This window comes from Agelaius phoeniceus, chromosome 12 (assembly GCF_051311805.1).
Source record: "Agelaius phoeniceus isolate bAgePho1 chromosome 12, bAgePho1.hap1, whole genome shotgun sequence".
Taxonomy (NCBI): Eukaryota; Metazoa; Chordata; class Aves; order Passeriformes; family Icteridae; genus Agelaius; species Agelaius phoeniceus.
Genome location: NC_135276.1, coordinates 11,081,314 through 11,096,380, shown reverse-complemented (window position 1 = coordinate 11,096,380; position 15,067 = coordinate 11,081,314). Strand labels below are relative to the sequence as shown.

The 15,067-nt window shown below is 41.6% G+C and overlaps 1 protein-coding gene across 2 annotated transcripts in view; it reads left to right on the top strand.

The window, feature by feature from the left end:
* Window positions 1-15,067, top strand: part of TOX3 (TOX high mobility group box family member 3) — a 74,834-nt gene that overhangs the window by 987 nt on the left and 58,780 nt on the right. The gene's annotated exons all lie outside the window — the stretch shown is intronic.

Here is a 15,067-nt window from a genome sequence, read left to right as displayed (position 1 = left end):
AGCGTTCGCGCTGGGGTCGGGACTTGCCGAACTTTCCCCGGGCGGAGCCGCGGCGGCTCCCGGCGGGTCGGGCAGAGCGCGGTGGGCTCGGACGGCCCTGAGAGGAGAGCGCGGAGCCTCCCTCTGCTCTGTTCTCTCGGCTCAGCGCGGCTCTGTTATGGCCAGTTCCTAACTAGAGGATTATCCAAACGGGAGGATTATCCAAAAGTGCATCAGCTGCTGGTACAGGAGGGTAACTAGCGCTCCGCTTTGGCGAGGGCTGTCACAGAAGTTGCAGTACCACTTCTGTCTATTCACACCTCTGCGGCATGTGCAGTGTTTGGAGTAAACCCTAGAAGCAATAGTCATTTCCTAGTGTCTTACCTTCATTTACAGAAATATGTTTTAATAATACGGGGATGATTTACCACAAATTACCCAAAGTTGAGAATGACACTGTGACTCACGCTATTTTGAAAAAAGACTTAGCTGTTTGCACTGTGATGTGTCAATAGCACATTGAGCTATTAGCACTGGGCCCTCACACATGCACATAAAGATCCCTTTCACGCTGTGTTTTTCCTGGTGCTATGTTTGTCCAACCTCTGGGGCCTTTTGTGAGGCACTGTATGAGATGCTGGGGAAAAGAAGGGTGCTACATGAAGCCTGAACTTGCGTTAAATCCTGTTTTTTGCAAAAGGAAGAGATAAACTTTGCTGAAATACAATGCTCACTTTCAGAGAGAGAAGTAACGTGCGTTCACATAGATTCAGGAGCTGGAGAAAACTTTCTCCTGGAGCAATCGCGCCTGGCTGGATGTCGTGGGTGTCGCTCTGCAGGCTGATGTCCACCGGGGCCGCTGCTGCTGGAGCTGGGCAGGCGGGGCGCGGTGTCCGGCCCGTGTCCGGCTGTCCGGCCCGTGTCCGGCTGTCCGGCCCGTGTCCGGCTGTCCGGCCCGTGTCCAGCTGTCCGGCCGGCCGCGGGCCCCGCGCATGCGCCCGTGCGGGGCCGGCGCTGCGCGGCTTTGTTAGCGCGGAGCGGAGCGCGCAGGGCGTGAGGCAGGGCTGAAATGTCAGCCCCAGCTCTGAGTGCTGCCGAGGACTCCGGGAGCTCCAAAATGCCCCGTAAATGTCCGCTGCTGGCTGATAAGCCGGCTAATTTTGGAAACTTGCAGCGCTTGCTGGCAGCCGGCGTGTTTACTGTAAATTTCACTTGTTCTGTGACTTTCCTGTGTTGTGCAAGGCATGCGCTCAATTCAAGCTCAGGTGCAGGTTACTCTGCAGGCTCTTTCTAAATTTCTTTGTATGTCCAAAATTTTTAGTATCTCCTGAATACCGGTAGTTTCTCATGTCCATTAGCTTGCTGCTAGGGCACAGTTACATATAACCTTTTAACTGTATTTCCCATCGTCGTACAAAGAGAACAGAGTGTGCATTCAGAAAAAGTCAAAAGTAACTAACTTTTGGCCTATTCAGAAACACATTTCAGTTGCTGTACTCCTGAACATAATTTTGGCAAGTACCTCGTAGGCCAGGCTTCCAGTCTGCAGCAGAAAATATTTTAATTAACAGAGTACAGCTCATGATGCTTGTGCCTTATAATAGATATCTTTGTATGCAAAAGGCCTGATCTGGAGCAGGCTGACACACGCAGAATTGTGTTGCTGTTGCTGTGAGCTCTTCATTGGCTCAGCTAGCAAAACAGCAACGTGGTGTACAGGTGTTTCAAGGACAGAACAAGAATTTGTGAATGAGTTCCTAGAAAGGATGGGCCTAACTGTGTTAATCTAATCTCATTTTCTGCATTGTTTATAATCTGTAGTTATAGGAGTCATTGTAAATTTGTGGGCTTTTTAATTATTCTGATAAAGAGAGTACATCTGTTTTGATATCTTGCCTCCCTGCCTTGCTTTCCCTGTCTTCTATACTTTTCCCTGTGTTTCTAAGGAAAATAAATGATTGTTCTGTTAGGTACCGAGATGACCAGAAGGCACTGAAAAAAAGGGCTGAAATATTTACTCTGCTGAAGTAAATGTGAGAACTGTTATTGATTTCACTAGGGACAGTATTTCACCTCAAGTCTTTCTGAAACTCATTTGAGTGTCCTGCCCACTCATCCATGCCTGCTTCATTGTTAGGAGCTGAATCCATATTCTCCTTGTGACAGTGACATTGCCTGTGACAACTGCTGGGAAGCAGCGTGATGGCAAGAGTAAACAGACTAGGTGGTTGTATATATGTGCAAAAGCAGAATTATTTATGTGAAAATATTCTCAAGATCATTAAGACACAGAGTTGATGGCATGTGGCCTGCCTGTGGAAAATGGTATCTTACATCATAGTGTCTAAAAATATCAAATTTAAAACCTTTTAGTGCAAATACACTGCACCCTGTGAGACAATGCTGCCTTCCACCTGCCTGCTTTAAACAGAATTTCCCAGGACTGCAGGGTTTTTGTCCTTCAGTGGATGCAGCACTGGCAGGAATGTGGCAGACTGACCCATGAACCCCCAAGCAGGACTTGGGATCCCAGGGTGCCCTGTGAGGAAGGGTCAGGGGTGGGAGGGAGCTGCATCCTGAGCCCTGTGTTTGGAGCCAGGCACGCTGAGGAGCTGTGCTGGCCCTGACCTGCAGGCAGCCTTTGACTGGATTCCACCCCAGCTGCTTTCTGAGTGCAACGTTGTGCTTTTGGAATTGGAGCTCAGGACTGGATAAGAAGACCTAAGAGTGAGGGATAAGAAGACCTAAGAGTGAGGGATGTCATCTTGGGGCATTTTGGAGGAGGGTTAGTGTTGAGTACAAGACAGGTGTTTGAAATGGACTGGTGTACATCCACATCCCTGCCACCACTGGCAGTGCAGCAGTTTCTGGGAGATTCACTGGGGCTGCTTTTGGTGAGGTGGTGCAGCATGGCATGCACATGGAGAGGGCAGAAGAGGAAACAGGGGCACAGAAGTGCAGTGATTTGTCCAAGGTTACCCAGTCGGTCACTGACATAATCAGGGCCACAACCAAGGTATTCTGAGATTCAGTCCAGTGGTTTATGCTGAATCTCATTTGCTCTAATAGGATTACTTACATGTTTAAAGTAAAGCATGTGCTTAAGTGCTTTGCTGGATCAGGGCCATATTTGATAAGTTTTCAGCCCTGATGTGAGAGTGCATTACTTGACCCTGCATGTGTGTGCCTGGTTCGGGATAACAGCGATCCACTTCTGCTTCATGGAATTGCACAAGTGAAACCATGGTTTGCCTGCTTCTAGAAGAATCCTGCTGCAGTATACTAAAAAAAAAATCACCAAAAAGGAGCTATAAAAATTACAGAAAGTTGAAAGAGACCAGCTGTTGTAAAACATTCTGCTTCTGTTTTGAGCCCTTTTATGGTTCTGCAGATGGAGAATGACTTTGGACATTCAGTACAGTTGAGTAGCTTTTTCTAAACAAACTTTTTCACTTATTGAGTAAATTATATGTCTTGTACTAAAAATATTTAGGGAACTAGTATTCATCCTGGCATATACACGTGTTTTTGGGTGGTTTTTTTTTTTTTTTAAAGGAGCTGTAATTCTTATAAAGCCATTTGGAAAAAGTGAAAACTCCAAAACCTAAATACATACAGCTCAGTGCTTGAGTTATCATATTAAATTCCAGAATCCTTACTTCATTATTTAGCTGCCTGCATTTTATAACGTTTATCTCTACTACACAGATTGTCCTTGAAGGATACAAATTTCAAACATACATACCTTAATTTAGGCACTACCATACATATGAGATTGTCAGAGCTTGATGTTTTTGGCTGAAATATTTTTCATTTTACAAAGGAAGCTCAGGAAGTTTATCTTGTTCTTCCAGAGGTAAAGCAAAGACAGCAGTAGTTTAGTAGCAGCTAAACTGGGGCTCTAAGTCATTCCTATTAGAGCGTGTTGTTAGAAAAAAGTGGATTACAGTTATGCAAATAATTTAAAACTACTCTTCTTGCAAATTTAGTGTGGCTCTATATGCATAGGTTTTCTTCTCCTGCAGCAGATGGTGGGAGACAATGGGTGCATGTATGTTGCTAAGATAGAAAGCTCCATGCTCACTCATCAGCTGCCCTGCAAATATGCTTGTTTACATCTGGGCTCTGCTCTGCTGCTCTGTGCTGAGCTCCTGTGTGTGTGTCCACAGCCTGACCATGGCAGAGGTGGCCACAAAGCACCAGGCAGCTCCCGAAAAGTAGAGGCGTGTAGCACAGACACAAACACAGGTCTTGTTGGAGACAACTTAGGTAGGGGATTGGGAACTTTCTGTTCAGTGTCAACTCAGTAAATGATATTTTATCACCAGTATTTTCCACTGGTCATCTGGCACATGTGGCAAGTGTGCTCAACTGCTTCTTTCCCAGAACAGCCAGATCCTGCCTTGGATATCTCATAACCTCAGGACTGTGTAGGCAACTAATGCTAGGGAGCAAAAAATTCCCAAAATATTTGTCTGTCCAGTCCAGCACTAAAATTGTTGGATATATAATTCCTAGTCCCTGGAAGAGGAAGTAAAATGGTCACATGAGTATGTCCACCAGAATGAAAATTACAATTTGTATCATCACCCGGCCTTGCATTATGCTGTTTTGCAGGCAGAGTCACCCCTGAGGTTTTCTGCCATAGCTAAGAGCTGGCTGTGAAACAGGAAACCCCTGTATGCCACACCTGGACAAGAACCTGTGGTGCTCAGAATGAACACCTGTAATGGGGATACAGATGGGATTGTGCAGGGTACAGTTCTTCTGTGGCTCACAGAATGCAGCTCCTATACTGAATGTACCATTTGCTGGTTGAGAGTTGATTGTATAAAAATATATACTTTGTAGAAGTCGATTTTTAGAAATTTTTCTTAGATGTTTTCATTACAGAGGGTTACAACCAAATCAGTGAGATGCTTGCAAGAATACAGTAATACATGAAGAGTTTGAAAGTAATGCTTAGGAGATATTTAGAGTACTTAAGATATGTATGGAAATCATTAGTGGGTGGAGTTTTTAAAACAGTGATGTATGTAGCAATGACAACTCTGGGGTGTGTGTGGCGTGGACATGGAGCTTCACTTTACACCTCTGGCTCTGGAGTGAGGAGACATTGACCAAATCCACTGGGATGACAAGAACCTCATTCCCATAGTACCACCCACAGTACACCACACTGTACTTCACAGACAGGTACCCAGTCCAGCCTAACCTTATAATGAATTATTGCAAATTTATAATAAAATCTAAAATAGAAGCACAGGAAATAACAGCCTCTATTCTTTGGCAGATACTCAAGAGAGGCTCTCAGTTGTGTGATTCATTTGTTGCAGTTTTGTGCAGTCTCTGACAAAGCGAGGCCAGTCAAACTGTGACCTGTGGTTTGTGCTGCAGGTTTTATTAAATTTACACTTAATACATCCCTGTGTATTTGTTGAATTCTGATACTCCTTAAAAACCTAAGTAATGCTACTGAATGATGATGGTCAAATTTAAGAGGAGAAGAATTTGTACAGCACTAATCCTACCTCTTTATCTGTAATCACTTTTCCACTGCTGTAAAATTGAGTACTGTTATACAGACCTAATGGCAGGGTTGAATTTTCAAATGCTTCACACTCTTATCTGATAGCTGTGTTCTGTACTGTTACCTGTCTGTGTGATGTATTTATAGAGTGCCAGTCACCACAGTATCTTTGTGATGATTGCTACCAAAATTGAGAACTCTGAGGTGAAAATCTAATCAGGACTTTAGATAACAATGTCACACAAGAGCCTTCTGGTCTTTGCCTCTGTGCTCTGTTCAGATGAAGCCTTAGATGAGATCATGCTTGCTGCCACGTTATTCATTTTTTATTTTTGTAACAAGATTTCTATTTCGCATCTTTTCCACTGATGTTAGCAAGTGTCAAAACAGTCCAAATCCTGTTTTAAATGTATTCTCTCTGTTTATACCTGAAACAATGTATTCAAAATCATAGGCATTACAGGGCAGCTGAAACCAAAAGGGGAGACTGTCATTACACAGCTGCATCTGCCATGGGTAACCTTGAATATCCAAACAGATGTTTTCATGAACTTCTTCATTCACTTCATGGTAATGGGCAGATTAGCTGAAAACATTATTTTCATCACATTAAAAATAACTGAGTGCTGTAAGTATGACTGACCCATGCTGCAGACTGAGTTGTGTTGGAAAAGGTGTGCTACTGAAAATAGACAATGTTAGTTTATAATTGAAAACTGTTTTAAGCAAACAGTTCATCTAGTTTGTTTTCAGTTTGTTTGTATAGTTCATGTTCCAGCTCTTGGCATCAGTGTTTTCTGTTTACTCCTGCACAACCAGTTTGCCCAGCAGCCACATTTGGTTGAAAAGCTCCATATCAAGAGGGAAAGAAAAGCAATCCATTCTCGAAAAATGTAAGTTGAAAGTATCCCTTGTATCAAAGTGGTTTTTATATCCATAGAAAACCCATTCAGTGTGGGCATCTTTCACTTACTTCCATGTGCATTAGATCAGGCCTGACCTTGGTGTTTCATGGGAGAAATTTTTATCCATTCAATGTTTTATTTTCACTGTTCTAAAGTAACAGCCCACCTCACTGTCTGGGTCTTAGAGCCACATGTTTTTGTTCCTGGCCAAAGACTTGTGTGAGCTGAGAATAATGTGGAAAACAGTGGGTTGTGACATAGGTTAAAAACAAAGGGTGTTTTGGGGTGAAATGGCAGGACTTGGACTGGTAACCTCTGAAATAAGGGATCAGAGGTCTCAGCTGCTGGCTGGAGTGAGAGCTGCAGAGGCAGCAGCACAGGGATCTCCTCCCCTCCCTGCTCTGCTTTACCATGGATGTAAGTGATGGCTATGTTGAATCATTGTCTTAAAGCAGCACATTTCTCTGACAGATACATTTGCATTTGGATTTTCCTTCTCTACAGTGAATATTCTGAAGAGTTCTGATCAACTGGGCAACCTAACAAAAGGTTGGAAATACATAAAATTTTGCACAAATCCTACCAGCATGGTGGGATTTGTGGAAAATGAAGTCTATGTGCAGATGGCTGAGATCACTTGAGGCGAGGTGTCTTCATCTCTCCCTTTGATTTCCTTAAGAAGCTCTGCTGTGTTTGGCATTCCAAGTGGTTATAGTCAGTATTGTAATTCTCTGAGCAGTTAATTTAAGAGAAATTAGATAGGGACCTAAAATCTAAATAGTTTTAGACATCCAAGTAAATAAATTAGGGGTCTTTTTTGTTTTGGGGTGGGGCTTTGTTTGATTGTTTGTTGTTGTTGTTGTTGTGGGGTTTTGTGCATTTTTTGCAAGGAAACAACATGAGCTTTATGAATCATCCTTTCTGTCCCAATGGGACAATGCCTGTATTCAAAGTCTCTGAATTATATAAAGGTTTGTAGGTTCAGGACATATTTAAACACCTCCGTATTGATTAACTGTCTAATTTTGATAAGAAAATGGTGTTAAAACCATGCAAAAATCAATTGCTGAATGTTGGAGTAGCTTATTTTCAGAGCAAATCATATTTATCTGCCATTCTTTTTATGCTACTTTCTTCATGATTGTAAGGCTTACACAAATAGTTGAATTTGTGAATGGTTTGAGATACTGGATTTCAGTACTTTTTATTAATAAAATTTTTTATTAATAAAATGCTTTTGTTAAACTGTACTTTTATCAGTAAACTGTTTACCTGATAGGAGATTGACAGTTCTCTATTTACATTCTTTAAATAAAGAATATTTTTATTAGGCAAGGAAAATAATCATTTTGTTTGCTTTAATAAGTTAATGCTGTTACTTTTGTGGTTTCCTGAAAAGCACGTGGCTGAAATGATGACTGTAATAGGTGGTGGCCATGTAAATATGGGGCTATTGTGCTATTGATCTTTTGTAGCAAAAATCTTGGTAGTTGTGGTTTCCTACCACAACCCAACATGGTTCTTTTTTCTCCTTTTGTTTTGCTTGGTACAGTTTGAAATACCTACCATACTTTACATTTAAAAATGCCTATTCTATACATGTGGTAAAACCCCCAGAATTTTATGATGCATTCTCTGCTCTTTTTCACAGCAGAACTTTAAGTAAAAACAAGACTGATCTCAAAACTACACTGGACCATAGATGTAAATACACTGTGAGGTGCAAACACAAGAGCTTAGTATAGATTTGCACTACAAAGCAATCATGAGAGTGAATAATATGTTTATGCCTATGTGACTTTCTCTTTGTGGTTTTATGAGTGTCCAATTGCAGTGTTCCAAATGATAAGATGAAGTCATTTGTATCAATTTCTTTTGTCCTTCCAAATAATTTGCAATTTCAGGATATTGTTAAATAAAAGGATCTAACAGATGCTTCTGCTGTCCTTTCCTCCTGACGTTTTTAAATCCTACTTAGAGCTATCTTTATGCTCCCGTGGTGGTGCAGCTGAGACCCAAGGAGAGCATGTGGAGTGGTAAATCAGATGTTATGTCACACAGGGCAGCCAGGCTTCCTAAACAGTGGTTTGCATCACTGCTTCCATGATAGAGATCTACCTGCTGTTTGTGACAGAGCAGAAGTGCCTTTGTTTCATTCTCATACTTTCATCTAAGCCTCTTTTAATGTAGTAGCTCTGTGCTGGGGTCTTGGATGATGCTATAAGGTGCATTGGGTATTGTATGGCTTCTGTAATTGTTGTTTCAGGGATGTGACGAGCCCTCAGAGTGTGCAGTGTCAGTTCCCAGGGTTCTCTCACCTGGGTCTGCCTCCAGCACTCTGACTCAGCCATCCCTCTGTGCCAGGGGCTGCAGGGCAGTGGTTCAGTGCCCCCTGCTCTCCCTGGCCTGCTGATGGAAACAATGGCTTGTTCCGAGATTTTCCCTTCCTGCAATCAGCTTTGGGGGTGCCTTTGCTGTGAGAGGGCTCCTGGAGAGTGCTCTGCCTCAACACATTCCTTGTTTCTCATCTCCCATGGCTCTGCCTTGGGCTGGCTGATAGCGCATACCAAAAACCCGACATCCTTGGAGCCACCACAGCTGGGACAGAACCTCGGGGTTTGTGCAGCTCAGACTGAATCAGGTGAAAGACAGGGCTAAATATGACCAGGGTGATGAATCAGAGATCATATGAAAGGAAAATATGTTCATGAAATACCTACTCAAGCAGGCAAGCAGCACTTCAGTGTTGTGCATACACAGGTGTGTGATGTGTCCAGTGTGCAGCTTAGAGATCAGTCTTGCTCTTCTACCTGTAATTCTTCACAACAAACAGCTATAGAATGGTAGCGTGAGCTTCTGTGTTTATTTTGCCTCAATCTGCAGCTTTAGCTTGCCCAGTTTAAGTAGAAAACTGTTTTTCTAAATTTAGTTGGCAAACAACTTGTGATAGGATAGCAGCCTTTTTCTGTCTTCTCTGCTAGAAAGTGTTTGAGTAGGGATGGTGAAGATTGGCTTTGACTTCTATCAGCACAAATATATTGCTGGTGATACTGTATCATAGGAGTATGCTGCCTATCTCCTGTATTCTTGTCTCTAGTAAATAGCAATTTTTCAAGGGAGGTCTCAGAATTTGCCCTTCTGTTAATAGTCTGGTGGAGAGTTTACATACCAGAAAAGAATCCTGATTCTTCACTTGATAACATATTAAAGGGCTTGTTTTTTTGGTTTTTGTTGTTGTGTTTTTTGGTGGTTTTTTTGTTTGTGTTTTGGGTTTTTTTGAGGTTTGTGTTGGGTTTTGTAAAGAAAATTGGCAGCTATTGCTTGTAATACATGCAACTAATAAATGTGAAATTGAAAACGTGACTCTTGGACAGTCACACATTTTTAAAGCTCAGACAATGTGTATTGGTTTGCACCAGTTCTAACACAGTTCCACTGCTTGGAAAATGTGGGGAGGGGCACTTTGCTCCTGCACAGAATACCTACATTAGGATAGAGACATCATCTTTGGAGATCATGGGCTCCTCATGATGGCTTGTAACATTTGGATTGCTAACTAACTGAGTTCCATTATAGTGCACTCTGCATCATATTCCTTGTCATTTGTGTGTTTATGCAGAATTATTTCTAAATAGAGGCTTTTAAGGTTATTCCATCATGAGGCATAAGCGAGAGACAGTGATAAAAAGCTTGATTTATTATGACTAACTGCAGGTGAACACTGTTGTTATGCCTCATTCTGAGTGTTTCTGTGACTCAAAAAGGACTCCATTAAAATACCATGACGTCAATGGAGTATTTTAAATGCATATGAAAGGATAAAGTCTAGAAATCATAATAGTAAAAGTATCTATCCATATACTTTTAGTCTAAATAAAGCATTTGTAGATCTTCTGAGTTTCATTTATTCTCTGTGTGGGTGAGACCTGATACAAATGATACATTTTGCTTTCTGCTCCCCCATATGTAACCTTTTTTCTCTTAAAATAAATGTGAAAGTAGAAGGGACAATATCCATGGAGGAAAGTTATTCTGTACCTTCAGGCTCATGAAATGAGATTGATACTTTGCAGCTGCAGTGACTACAACCAATGCACCACCCATCTGACACAGAATTTTAACAGTGAGAAATCTTTGATCTTCTTCTTTTTAATGATTTTTTTTTCCCTGGTTCTTCTTATTTTGCTCATTCTTAGAGTTTTGCCTTCCACACTTCTGTGGAGGAAGCAGTCTTTGCATTATCTGTTGCCAAAGGAAATGGCCATTTGTTGATTTAAAAGGATAGAAAAGGGGATGTGTAACACCTTTGGGACAAAGAGGGAGTAGTGCCTTGGGAACACTGCTAAATATTTACAATTGGAGGATCAAGTGTTTTCAGTCTCTCTGAGTTCTTAAACTTCTTTCTTTTGTTGGCAAGAAGCAGGAATAGAAGGGGGTAAAAATACCTGTTATTCTCACTAAAAATTGTTCCCTAGATTTTAAAGAACTGATCTTTGCTTCTTATTTGATCAAAAGAAAGAGGCCAAGTTCATCTTTGCTTCTTGGTTCAGTTTGTTTATGGCACCCAAACAAAGGAGCTTGTATCTGCAGCTTTTTTCCCCAAACCTCAAGTATCCAGGGGTCTTTGAATGCAGAAGTAAGAAATAAGTAGATTTTAGATGATGAATCTCAGTATGTATGCTAGAGCAAGGCCAGTTGCTTATTGATCCCAGCTACTGAAGTTTTCCCTGTGAAGCTGATTTATGTTTATCTTAAAAAAAAATAATCAATCAGTGAGACAAACTGAACCTCATGTAAGAACTGATTTAAAACATATTCAGCTTTTTCTTTCTCATCCTTACTTTGTAAGAAAATCTTCTGTGGATTCAAAAGGAAAGGGTGCAATCCTGCTCTTGCACATAGGAATGTACTCTCTTTAAACAAGAGAGTTGTATCTGCTTTTGAATTGAGCTTCATAAACTTGCTGGGAAAAATTCAGCTCACAGGGTGTATTTTCAAATAGTAGTTTTTGGGCACTGAACCACTCATTTCCTAAAAGGATAAAGGCAGTTCTTTGTACCTGCTGGCAAGACAAAGGAATCAGCGCTGCTGCTGCTGTGTGATGTGGGGACAGCTGCAGTGTTGGTAAGGGCTGACTCTGGCTGGTGGAAACACCTCTGCTGCTGGGCCTCTCATGCTCACCAGAACCAACACACTGGTCTCACTGGTTTTGTCTGCACTTTTACTAAATAAATGAATGATTGCTATGTTTTCTCTGGCTTAGATACCAAACAAAGATGAAGGAAAATGCTACATTCAGTGGAGAAGGTGTAGATAATCTTCATGTCTGAAGCATAAAAGAACTGACCCACAAAATTGTAGGTCTGGCAAAAATATTTAGGTTTGTTTTTTTTTTTTTTTTCATAAGTGTCTTATACTGGAGAATTTGTTTTTCTTACAAGAAGAAAACGTAAGAGACAGTGTCTATGGCCTGAAAGTAATAATAGAAAATGCAGGGTGAGAAAGAAAAGAGTGTTGTTCCAAGCATGGCTGTATAAACCCTGGCCATGGACTAGATTGAGAAGGAGAGGAGAGCCTTTCTCTCCAGAGGGCTGAGCTGCTGAGGCAGCCTTTGCATAGGGAAGGAGCAGTAATCACTTTTAAGGTTGATGCTCAGGGTTGATGCTAAATGTCATCTGGCTGGGTGAAACACAGGCCAGGGGGTTGGCTGTACTTTTAATCTTGTTTAATGTTGTTCTTTTGGGTTTCATCTTTACCTTCCTGTGATATTGAATTTGTGTTATGCATTCTGTGAGTCTTAGAGGGAGTCTGTGAGACTGGACAAGGCAACCACAGATGTGATAGTTACTTACACACTAAATAACAACTTTGGAGTACTGCATAATAGCTAGTAAAGAAAATTCATGTCTGAAGTCTAATTATATAATGGAAAACAATCAGAAATGAGATTTATAGATGGTGAGTAGTTATCTTGTATCTCTTCATGAATGTGGAGAGACTATTCAGTTCTTCCCTCAGAAGTGGTGAGCTTTTCTTTGGTGGTGATGAGTAGAAAGGGAAAGGCCTTTAAGCATCTGAGGTGATGGAACAATCCACATCTGGAGCCTTGACAATCTCTACAAGTGTGGTATTAAATCATTAGATAGTTAGTCTTGATGTGGATGTTTTGTAAGTGCACATCAGGTAATCATCTGCTTCCTCACCTCCATGCTCTGCTGACTGGTAGCTTCCTCAGTTTTTGAGAACACAGCACTCCCAGGAAATATGCTTTTTACTAGATCCTGTGGTGTTCATTTGAATTATATATTTAGTTCAGTGCACAAAAAAAAAAATAACAGCATACTTATTTATCTACTCTTTTAGGGAAATTTGTACTGTCCTCTATTGCCATCATTATTATAAACATCATATCTTTCTAATTGATGTAATGATTTTTTGTCCCTGTATGTCCTTTTCCAGTCCTGTTACATGATAGAAAAATGTGGGCAGTGTGTTTTTTCATTTTAAACAACGATTATCTGATGGCTTCTTGAAATGGTCCTCTGGTTGGAGTGTATAAAATTGAAACTTCATCCAAGTAATTTTCTTTGAAAAATCACATGAAATAAGGGTAAAGCTGCAGAAGTTGTATGTCAACAAACAGCATCTTGAGAATTCTTCAGTTTAGTTATTGTTTCCAACAGAGAGAGCCCAAGTGTGTGGCACAAGGACCTGGTAGATCTCAGATCTCTTTGAAAGCCTCTCATTCATAGCACTGGAGATGTGACACACTGATGTTTTTGGAAGGGATCATTTGGCTGAACTGGTTTTGTGTTTCACACTCAAATAACCTGTAGATTAATCTCAGAAGTTCAGAAAAAGTTAACAGTAGTAAATATTTGCTAGTTCTGAGGTTTAAAGAATTAGATGGCTCCTTCTGAACACTGGTAGCCTCATGTTTAGGTAGCTGATTATTTGCATTTGCAGCATGATTTTGTGGGAATTACTGAGCTCTGAAATACAGTGTGAAGATGTGCTGCTTGATTATAAGGCAGTTTAATCGCAAAAATCTTATTGTCAGATTTCATTGCTGCTAATTCTTAATATGTCCCAAGACAATTATATTAATTTTGTGCTATTAAAATGTGATTAAAAACCAGTGAAGATTTTTTTCAATAAGATTCTAACTTTGTCTTTTTTTGAAGAGTAGGTTGAAATAGTTGAAAGGTAAACTTTAAAGCAGGTGACTGTAGCTGATGTAAAAGTTTTCTTCAAAACCTCAATTGTCCAAAGTAATTATTCTTCCTACTTTGGCTGCTAAGTACTAACAGTGGGATTTTATTTTGTTTATGCTTGTGGATCAGAATGGGAAATGAAGTGTTTTTATCTGGTTGAAAGAAATATTATTTTTCTTCTTAAGTGGGCTTTAGAAAAGGGAATATGTGGGGCTTTTGTAGCATCCCAGACCCCTGAAGCTCGATGCCAACGCTTTTATCCTTGGCCTAATGTATCAAAGACTGATTTTGGGGTACTGGTTTGAGAGATACAGGCTGGGGTCTGGCTGGCAGGGAGGCACATCTCAGCAAGGACCAGTGGTGGACTGAAACAGAAAAACCTGCAGTGAGAGCCTGCACAGGGGCCAGTACCTGACACACTTGCCCTGGTTAGCAGGGGCTCAGGGACCAGGGCTTGACTAGCCTGGGGAAGGAGAGACTTCAGGAGACTTGGCAGCATCCCCTGCACCTGTGAGGAGGTGGGGCAGGCTCTGCACAAGGGTTCGTGGTTGGAGGTTGAGTGGTAACAGGCACAAGCTGAAATGAGAGTTTCAGGCTGGATGAAAAGAGGAAAAAATCACTTTGAGGATAACAGAGTCTTGGAAGAGGTTGCCCAAAATCCTTGATGGTTCTTAAGACTGGACTGAAGAAAATCCCCAAGCAAGAAGTTCCTCAGTTTGGTGTGGCTGTACTTGGAGCAGAGGCCAGATTGGAGATCTCCTGATGTTCCTTCTTAGGGCTGCACAAGGTGAATAGGCAGCAAAGATCAATTTGATCCTCCTTGCACTGTTGTAGAAAAACAGCTCTGGAAGGGTGGCACTGCCTCAGCCTCTGCTTGGCAGGGCCCTGCAGTGGGAGAAAGAAGTTACACATCCAGGGTAACCATCTCTGCTCTGCTGGGATAACATCCAGGGTAACCATCCAGGATAACCATCTCTGCTCTGCTGGGATAACATCCAGGATAACCATCCAGGATAACCATCTCTGCTCTGCCAGGATAACCATCCAGGATAACCATCCAGGATAACCATCCAGGATAACCATCTCTGCTCTGCTGGGATAACATCCAGGATAACCATCCAGGATAACCATCTCTGCTCTGCCAGGATAACCATCTCTGCTCTGCTGGGATAACATCCAGGATAACCATCCAGGATAACCATCTCTGCTCTGCTGGGATAACCATCTCTGCTCTGCTGGGATAACATCCAGGATAACCATCCAGGATAACCATCTCTGCTCTGCTGGGATAACCATCCAGGATAACCATCCAGGATAACCATCTCTGCCTGCTGGGATAACATCCAGGATAACCATCCAGGATAACCATCCAGGATAACCATCTCTGCTCTGCTGGGATAACATCCAGGATAACCATCCAGGATAACCATCTCTGCTCT